Here is a 10,657-nt window from a genome sequence, read left to right on the forward strand (position 1 = left end):
ATTAAATTTTTGTATGATATCAATAATTTCGGTTTCGCATACCTAATTTTATTGAATATCAATTTAATACTTTATAGAGAATGATTCAGCGTTTATTATCAAAATGTTAAAAGCAATAAATAAAAATAAATAAAAATAAATAAAAACTGTACATACTTACCTGTGAGATAGAATTCTCAGAAACCTGCTTTAGCCGACTCATAGGAGAGTCGTGTGATTTGGTTTTCCATAGCTACATAAGCGTAACCTCGATTCTTCAATAACTTTTCTTCTAAACATATGAATGGTCCTTCTCTGCATAGAGTAACAAATTCGGTATTTGAATATGTTTGATTGTTCGAACATTTACCTTCGTGTGACCATTTTCCGCATTTATGACATCTTTCAAGGTGTCGTGCTCTTCTTTTTGTTGCGGATTTTGATTTTCCTTTACCAAAATGTGTCTTATTATGATTGTTCCTGAGTTCTTTTCTCACTTCGTCCATTTTGCCTCTTATGAATGATACCACTTCACTCGGGAGTGTGTCATTATTACGTTTAGTAATCAAAGCGTGTAGTAGTAGACCATGGTTCAAATCAAAGGAATTCTTCATCTCGTAAACCCTAAAAATAATAAAAATTCAGAATGGGGGGAGAAGACTAGTTCTTTAGGGTCTGCTAGGGAAAGACCATTCGGATTCCATTTTCGAGAACTACACGAAAACAAAAAATTTAACTCTAGACAGCATTATATTATTTCTTAGAAAATTTGAATCTCTCCACACTTAGTTAGCTGTGGTGTTGAAATTGTGATTAACTTCATTGTCAACTTCCATTGGACCATGTATGTAATGTTTAACTCTGTGACCATTAACTTTAAATTCAATCCCATTTGAATTTATCAACTCTATTGTTCCATATGGGAAAACTCTTTTGACTATAAATGGTCCAGACCATCTTGATTTCAATTTTCCAGGAAATAGCTTGAATCGTGAATTGAAAAGAAGAACTCTGTCTCCTTCTTTAAATTCTTTTGAGCTTCTAATTCTTTTATCATGCCATTTCTTCGTTCTTTCTTTATAGATTAACGAATTTTCATATGCTTCATGTCTTAATTCTTCTAATTCGTTTAGTTGACTTAACCGTAGACGTCCGGCTTCATGTAACTCAAGATTACATGTCTTCAAAGCCCAAAATACTTTGTGCTCAATTTCTGCTGGAATGTGACATGCTTTTCCGTAAACGAGTTTAAAAGGTGTGGTGCCAATTGGATTTTTGTAGGCTGTTCTAAAAGCCCAGAGTGCATCCTCCAATTTCATGGACCATTCCTTTAGATTTGATCCTACGGTTTTCTCTAGAATACGTTTTAATGCTCGGTTGGTATTTTCAACTTGTCCACTTATTTGTGGATGATAAGCGGTTGAGATTTTATGAGTTACTCCATATCATTTGAGAACTTTCTCAAGTTGATTATTACAAAAATGAGTACCCCGATCACTTATTAAAGCTTTCGGTGTTTCGAACCTTGCAAAAAGACGTTTTAAGAAGTTGACTACAACTCGTGCATCGTTAGTTGGGAGAGCTTGTGCTTCCGCCCATTTAGATACATAATCTATAGCAACGAGGATGTAGAGATTATTATGAGATTTTGGAAATGGACCATAAAGTCAATACCCAAATGTCAAATACATCACATACTTGAATGACATTTTGTGGCATTTCATCACGTTGACTTATTTTTCTGGCCCTTTGACAAGCATCACAGGATTTACAAAGAAGGTGTGCATCTTTAAAAATTGTAGGCCAATAAAATCCAGTATCGTAAACTTTTCTTGCTGTGAGTTGAGGCCCATAATGCCCTCCTGTTGGTCCTGTGTGACAATGGTTTAAGATTTGACTAGCTTCATCTCCGAATATGCATTGGCGTATTATTCCATTGGGACAACTTTTAAACAAATGTGGATCTTCCCAAAAATGGTGTTTTATATCACTAAAGAATTTCTTTCATTTTTGGTACGACAACCCTTTTTCAAGGAATCCACATACTAAATAGTTTGCATAGTTTGCAAACTACGGAATTTCACTATAATCGATTTTCAAGAGATATTCATCAGGAAAGTTGTCTTGTATGACCGATTCATTTAGAACTTCTAATTCAGGATTTTCAAGACGAGAAAGATGATTAGCGGCGAGATTTTCTGCTCCCTTTTTGTCTCGGATTTCAATATCGAATTCTTGTAAAAGTAAGATCCAACGGATTAACCGTGGTTTGGTATCTTGTTTTGAAAATAGGTATCTAAGAGCAGAATGGTCGGTATAGACCACCGTTTTTGCTAGAACGAGATATGAACAAAATTTGTCAAAAGCAAAGACAATAGCAAGGGGTTCTTTTTCAGTAGTTGTGTAATTTGTTTGTGCTCCTTGTAACGTCTTACTAGCGTAATAAATAGGTTGAAATCATTTTTCAATCCTTTGTCCTAAAATGGCTCCCATTGCAAAATCACTTGCATCGCACATGAGTTCAAATGGTAGATTCCAATTTAGAGTTATCATGATCGGCGCATTAGTGAGTTTCTCTTTAAGAATATTAAAAGATTTGATGCATTCATCCGAAAAGATGAATGGAGCATCTTTTTCTAGGAGTTTATTCATAGGAGTGGCAATTTTAGAAAAGTCTTTTATGAAACGTCGGTAAAAACCGGCATGCCCTAGAAAACTCCTAACTCCTCTAACATTGGTGGGATGTGGAAGTTTAGCAATTACATCTACTTTAGCTCTATCCACTACAATTCCTTCCTTTGAAATTTTATGACCAAGAACGATGACTTCTCTAACCATGAAATGGCATTTCTCCCAATTAAGAACTAGATTTGATTGTTCGCATCTAATAAGCATTCGTTCAAGATTAACTAGACATTTTTCAAAAGTATCACCGAAGACTGAAAAGTCATCCATGAAAACTTCCATGCATTCTTCTATCATGTCGTGAAAAATCGCCATCATGCACCTTTGAAAGGTTGCAGGGGCGTTACAAAGTCCAAATGGCATGCGTTTGTAAGCAAAAGTACCATAAGGGCTCGTGAAGGTGGTTTTCTCTTGGTCCTCGGGTGCTATTGGAATTTGAAAATATCCGGAGAAACCGTCAAGAAAACAATAGTAACTATTCCCGGCTAATCTTTCCAACATTTGATCAATGAAAGGTAAGGGAAAGTGATCTTTTCTGGTGGCGTCATTTAGTTTTCTATAATCAATACAAACACGCCATCCTGTTACAGTCCTAGTAGGAATAAGCTCATTTTTTTCATTTGTGATGACAATCTTGCCACCCTTCTTAGGTACACATCGAACTGGGCTTACTCATGGACTATCAGAGATTGGGTAAATTAAACCTGCATCGAGCAGTTTAATAATTTCTTTCTTAACAACATCTTGCATATTTGGATTTAGTCTTCATTGGCGTTGCACATATGTTTTATGACCTTCTTCCATAAGGATTTTGTGTGTGTAATATGAAGGACTTATACCTTTAATGTCATGAATTTTCCATGCAATAGCTGGTTTATGAGCTTTTAGCACAGAAATGAGTTGAGATTTTTCATTTTTCGTAAGAGAAGATGATATTATTACAGGTAATTCAGATTCACTATGTAAATAAGCGTATTCCAAATGGGTTGGAAGTGGCTTTAACTCTAATATCGATGGTTCTTCTATCGATGATTTGTATCGATATCTGTCTTCCTCTTTTAGCATTTGAAGTTCTTCTGTTGTTGGTTCATATTCATTAGCCATGAGTGTAGCTAACATTTCAGCTTCATCAATTGGTTCAGTTCCTTCTCCTAAAGAATATTCTCCTGTTCCTTGTAATTCTGGAAATTCTTCTAACAATTCTGCATGTGAATCTATAGTTTGAATATAATAACATGTATCATCTGCAGATTGCGGTTGTTGCATGGCTCTATCAACTGAAAAGGTAACACTCTCGTCCTATATACTTAGGGTCAGTTTCTTACCAAACACGTCTATTATTGCTTTAGCCGTGTTTAAGAATGGTCTTCCTAATATAAGAGGAACTCGAGAATCTTCTTCCATGTCCTGAATAACAAAATCTACTGGAAATACTAAAGTACCAACTTTAACTAGCATGTTTTTCATTATCCCTCTAGGATATTTTACTGATCGATCGGCTAGTTGTATGCTTATTCGTGTTGGTTTCAATTCTCCAAGGTCTAGTTTAGCGTATAGTGAATACGACATTAAATTTATACTAGCACCTAAGTCTGCCAATGCTTCTATTGAACTAAGACTACCCAGAAAATATGGAATTGTGAAACTTCCTGGATCTGAGAGTTTTTCTAGTAGCTTATTCAACATCACTGCAGAACAATTAGCATTCATTGTAACAGCCGATAGTTCTTCCATTTTCTTTCTATTTGTGACTAGATCTTTCAAGAATTTAGCATATCTTGGCATTCCTGAAATCACATCAATGAAAGGAAGATTGACATTTATTTGTTTAAACATATCCAAGAATTTAGATTGCTCGGCTTCAAGTCTTTCTTTTCTCATTTTACTTGGGTAGGGAAGTGGTGATTGGTATGGTTTAACATAAGGCTTAGCTTTAACTGTGTTATCTTCATTAACCTTTTCAACTACCAATTCTGATTCCTTCTCTTGCTCAGGCTGTGGTGCCTGTGTGGTAGGAACAGAGTCATCAGAAATTACAGACATTTCAGGTGGTTTAAGTGTAATACCACTTCTCGTGGTAATGGCTTTAGCTGTTTCATTTCGTGGGTTAGCATTTATATCGCTGGGTAGACTCCCCGGTTTTCTTTCACCTATTAACCTTGCTAGGTTGCTTACTTCTTGTTCCAGATTTTGAATCGAAGCTTGTTGATTTCTAAATGCTTGAGCATTTTGTTCATTGGTTTGTTTCTGAGATGTGAAAAATTGCGTTTGAGATTCAACTAGCTTTGACATCATATCTTCTAAATTTGGCTTTTTATCATCGGTTTGTAGTGGTTTAATTGAAAAAATAGGTCTTTGCTGGTTGTAAGTATTGTTAGATACTTGTTGATTGCTAGGACCTTGTTGGTTGTTGTATGGAACATTTCGATTATAATTCTGATTTTGATTGTTGTTTGGTCTTGGCGGTTGATAATTATTCTGATAATTATTTCCAGGCCTTTGGTTCATGTATGAAACATTCTGTCTTTGTTCCATTGTTTGTTCAATACTGAGACAATCTTTTATCAAATGTGGTCCTCCACACTGTTCACAACTAATTCGTATTGCGTGAATATCTTTAGTCATCTTTTCCATTCGTCTTTCGAAAGCATCTATCTTTGCGGAAATGGAATCAAAGTCATGGCTAGAATCGGCTCTAGCTGGTTTAGATGATCTAACGATGTCTTTTTCTTGATGCCACTCATGTGAGTGGGAAGCAGTGTTATCAATAATTTTGTAAGCTTCAGCTGCGGTTTTCTTCATAATGGAACCACCAGCTGCTATGTAGATGTCTTTTCGTGTAGTAATGTCGCATCCTTGGTAGAATAATTATACTGTTTGATAAGTGTCTAAACCATGTTGAGGACATCCTCTCAACAACTTTCCGAATCTTGTCCACGCTTCATATAGAGTTTCATTTGGCTTTTGTGTGAACGAAACAATTTCTCCTTGAAGTCTTACGGCTTTAGATGCCGGAAAGAATTGTTTGAGAAAATTTTCAACTAAAACATCCCATATATCAATCGCCCCTTCAGGTAACGATTCTAACCAATCTTTGGTTTCTCCTTTTTTTTTTGAACGGCATGTTTGCATCAGTCCGGACCGAAGCCTAGTCATCATTTGCACACACACACACGCGTTCGGGCAGGAAACCCGAACCACACTCAGGAGATCCGACCGTTAAACCATCTCATACGGGGCAGGCGGGCCGGACCTTAGTCCCGGAGCGGGTCGGTAAAACCTTCCCTTTGGGCCACCCTCAAGGAATTTCTTTCAAATAATATCCTTTGTAGGTGACGAGGCTCGAACCTGAGACCTTTAGCCCGGCGGAGGTGCTAGGCACCACCACATGTCCACTGAGCCAAAGCTGCGGGGACTTGGCTTCTCCTTTTAAAGTCCAGGGAAATAACATGAGATAGATATGTTCATATTCAACTTCTCTGATTTTAAATAGAGTACAAATTCTATTAAAGGTACGAAGATGTTCGTTTGGATCTTCCTTCGGCGTACCCCTAAATTGGCATTGATTAGTTACCATGTGTAGGATTTGTCCTTTGATTTCATAATCTGGTGCATTAATGTCTGGTTGAGTAATTGCATGACCTTGGCCAGTGCGTTTAGCCCTCATTCGGTCTTCCATACTTAGAGGTTCCAGATTTTCCATGATTGAATTTGTTGAATCTGAATCACTCGAGGATTCTGACTTAATGGTTTCTTCCTCGAAAATCTCTGGATGAGTGATTTGTGGTTCAGGAGGAATGATTAGTGGTTCAGGATCTCTGAATTGTCCTTGAATATCCTCCGGGTTCTCAATTATGAGGTCGAGTTCAAAAAATGGATTATCAGAAATTTGAATTGGAGTACTTGGCCGACCAGATGACGATTCTAAAGAAAAATCAACGGCGACAATATTGGCTAGATGTCTTGATCGAGTTACAGGTGGTGAACGTATGAAAGGTGGTGAACGTTTTGCCCGGTGCATTCACTGAATATCCTATTAGTTATAAAGATAAAAATTATATAAGTTATCAAATTAATAGATTTTTCTGATTTTGCCCACGTTTCGAATAGGTAATAGATGCAGCAGGTAGCCAGGAACCTTTAAATCGGAAGCCCACAACTCGCCACTAACAAATCCAACTATTACTACGAACCAGAAAATTTTGGATGTCTATCAATTTAACCACTTAAAATAATTTTTCGTCGAAATTTAAAGAAAATATAGAAAATTCTATGTCCTAAAAACTAGAGCGTCGAAATGAAAAAGAAAAAGTGCGTCGAAAAATAAGAAGTCGAAAAATAAGCGTCGAAAAATAATAATAAGAAAGTAGCGCGTCAAAACTTAAATGGTACTAAAATTTATAAATGGAGTCGCAAAGTTCTAAAGCACCTAAATCTTAATCTAAAGAAAAAGCACTTAAGGGATTTTACGGCAAACCTTAGAAATCTAAAAATAAAAATAAATTACGGCAAAATACTAGCCTTAAAACTAATTACATACGAAAAATACAAATATTACGAATAAACGATTAAAATGGTACAAATTATAAAAATAAACTAATGTGATAAAAAATACAATTTTATGAAAATATTATTTTTATATTATATTTTATAAAAGTGCTAATCTATATAACTAATTAAAACTTAAAAATACAAATTTAATTAAAAACTAAAACTAAATATTAAATAACTAAACCCTAGTTTAATTAATTAATTATAATTATTATTAATAATCAAACCCTAATCGTACGTCCAAGGATCCAGACCTGTCACCTCAGTTCATGCGGTCGCATGAGCTGAGGGTTATATCTTCATGCGGTCGCATGACTAGCAGGCTCAGATGGGTATGCAGGTTCAAAAATCGCAGGTTCTGTTTTTTTTTTTTTTTTTTTACTTTTTTACTTAATAATCTTTACAAATTACTACAAGTAAACTTTATTAAAATAAACTTATATATTTTTAAGAACTAAAAAAAATACTTTTATATTTTATATTTTCTTTTTAAACACTTAAATAGATATATATTATTTTTTTTTATATATTTTTACTTTTAAAATTTAAAACGTGTTTTTACAAAAATAAATTAAAACTTAATAAAATTTTTTATTTTTTATTTAGAAAAATAGCGTTCCCTTCGGCGTTAAGTGTTCCCCGGCAGCAGCGCCAAAAATACTTGATGTTATGCGAGGTGTATACGAAATAGTTATATTTTTATTGCGAAATACTATTAAATACGATACAATTTTACACAAGTTATTTATTTATTTATTGAATGGATATACCTAAATCTTGTTACAACACTTATAGGTAGTGTACCTAATCGTAGAGTAGTGTAGTTTTTAGTAAGTCCGGTTCATTCCGCAGGGATCTAGCTGAGTCTAACGCTATATTTATTTTAAATTATATTTGTATCAATATATATATAAGTAATATTATTATTATTATAAAAGGGGGGTTTTTACCGTTTAGTGACCGGTTTGTCGATTTTATGTCTTAAGTCACAATTAAAACCTAATGTAAAATATTAAATATAAATACAACTTAATTTAAAGCGTAAAGTAAATGACGATAAATAAAAGTGCGCTAATTAAAATTTTAGTAATTTAAAGTACGATAATTAAAAGTGCAATAAATAAAATGACAGTAAATAAAAGTGCGATGAGATATAAAATAAAGGAATTATACTTATTTAAACTTCTGTAATCATGATGTTCGACGTGTTGATTTTAGTTTATTACCATGGGTTAATTGTCCTTTGTCCTGGATTATTTGATATTTTTTTCCATCTGGTTTTTATCTATAACAGTCCATCAGTCATAAATATAAAGTGCGAGTGTCCTCGTCAAATTATCCTTATACCTGGAGTCAAATATTCCAACTAATTAGGGACTTAAACTGTAACAAGGTCTTAATACTTTGTTTAATAATTACACCAGGATATCGACTGCGTGTAACTCAAAGTTTTAATACTTTGTTAACAATTACGCCATGTGTCCTTGTACGTAATCCACCCCTGTTTTAATGAGTCCATTGACTATTAATCCATCCTCGTGTCCGGTTAAATGAACGATTATTAGTACTTATAAATATCCCGCCCATCGTGTCCGATCAAGTGTATGTGGTTATTTATAGGTACGTCCAATTGTAAATCTTTATATTAAATTAACGAACTATCATTCAATTAAACAAATATAAAGCCCATTAATAGCCCATAGTCTAATTTCCACAAGTGTCGGTCTTTTGTCCGAACCCCAATTATGGTCCAAAACCCAATAACCCCGTCTTTAATATTTTGCCCAATATCACGATTACTTCGATTTAAATAAGCATAATAATAATTTAGCTACGAGACATTAATTTAAAAAGGTTGAACATAACTTACAATGAGTATTAATCGCGTAGTGTTACACGGACAGAATTTCGACTTACAAACTTAAAACATTCGCCACTATAACCTTATTATTATTAACTTAAAATTAAAATTAATATAAATATTTATATATTGAGAGAGTGAGATTGAAGTATGATATGTTGTATATATTTAGGCCAGAATTTGTTGCATTTATAGAACCTTACCAGCTACAGCACTCCATGCGACCACATGGATTTAAAGCTTCCAGGCTATGCGATCGCATGACTGCCTGGGACAGATCACATACTTTTGTTTTCTTGTTTGCCGACATTTTATAAATAATATAATATAATATATATAATTTTATATAATTATATAAATATTATATTATATTAGTGTGCCTAGTTGACTTGTAATTTTCGGTCCGTTGCATTGCGCGCTGATAGTTGGTTCATGTCCCGGTTCCGGATTTTCGAACGTCCTTTCGTACGATTTAATATCTTGTACTTTGCGTTTTGCGGCTCGTACTCTTGTAACTTTTAGATGTTTCTCATCAATAATTTGAACCAATTTGATTGTACTTTGTACTTTTTAGCGTTGTGGTCATTTGCGTCTTCAATTCGTCGAATCTGTCTTTTGTCTTCACCTTTTATTATTTAAACGAATATCACTTGTAAATAGAACAATTGCAACTAAAAGCTTGTCTTTCTTGAAGGATAATGCTATGAAATATATGTTCGTATTTAGCATTATCAATCTCTCTGAACCAATTATACTTGAAACTCCCAACCAGAGTGACAAGGAGGTAGATGAAGAAATTGAAATGGAGAGCCCGGAGAAGAAGAAAGAGATGGAAGATTCTAGCACCGAAGTAGTTGTTAATGTTGCTACCACATTGGAGACGTCAATGGACATTATCCCACCTCCATCCTTAGAGTACAACATTACGACCAACCCGAAGTCACATGGAAGAAATACGGGTTTTGCGTCAGGGCTACCCTATAAACCATCACTCAAATACATAATGACATACACATCATGGAGTGATGAGGACCCCTTTGACCAACCCGCATAAATCAAGGAGTTAGAAGAAACTGATAGCTTTGTTACACCTCAAGTTAAACAAAGCATTCACTTCAAACCACCTTCTCCTCTCATTGGACATACCTTGTTCTATGTCTGCTTCAATCTCATCGGTATGTTCCAATATTACCTCTTGTGTCTACTGATGGATGCAAGGGAGCTGCCTAGATTTCCTGAGAAATAAGGCTAGAGCTAGGCTCGTGACTCGAACAAAAACAAGCGCTTCTCGGGAGGCAACCCGTATGTTTATTTTTCTATAGCTTTAGTAGTAGTTAGGTTAGGATAATATGTTAATTGAATAAATGAGAAAATAAAAACTTAAAATGAGATTTTCAAAGTTTCTTACTTGTCATGAACTTAATTGCAATATTTACATCATTTTCAAAGTCTTAAAATTAAAGGCAGTCAACACTTTAAGTGTGGGATTAAGCTTTTTTAGTCATACACTGATTTGTTGAATTTTCAAAACCTAATTTTCAAATAACTTTTTCATCAAAACGCAAATCAGTGAGTCTATGG

At 34.5% G+C, this 10,657-nt stretch overlaps 1 non-coding gene across 1 annotated transcript; it reads left to right on the forward strand.

Moving 5' to 3' along the window:
- The first annotated feature begins 5,554 nt into the window (after nt 1–5,554).
- Nucleotides 5,555–5,661, forward strand: LOC139856245 (small nucleolar RNA R71). The gene has a single exon (XR_011761740.1). It is a non-coding gene; the product is annotated as a small nucleolar RNA R71 (small nucleolar RNA).
- The last annotated feature ends 4,996 nt before the right edge of the window (nt 5,662–10,657 follow it).

Source organism: Rutidosis leptorrhynchoides, chromosome 6 (assembly GCF_046630445.1).
Source record: "Rutidosis leptorrhynchoides isolate AG116_Rl617_1_P2 chromosome 6, CSIRO_AGI_Rlap_v1, whole genome shotgun sequence".
NCBI lineage: Eukaryota > Viridiplantae > Streptophyta > Magnoliopsida > Asterales > Asteraceae > Rutidosis > Rutidosis leptorrhynchoides.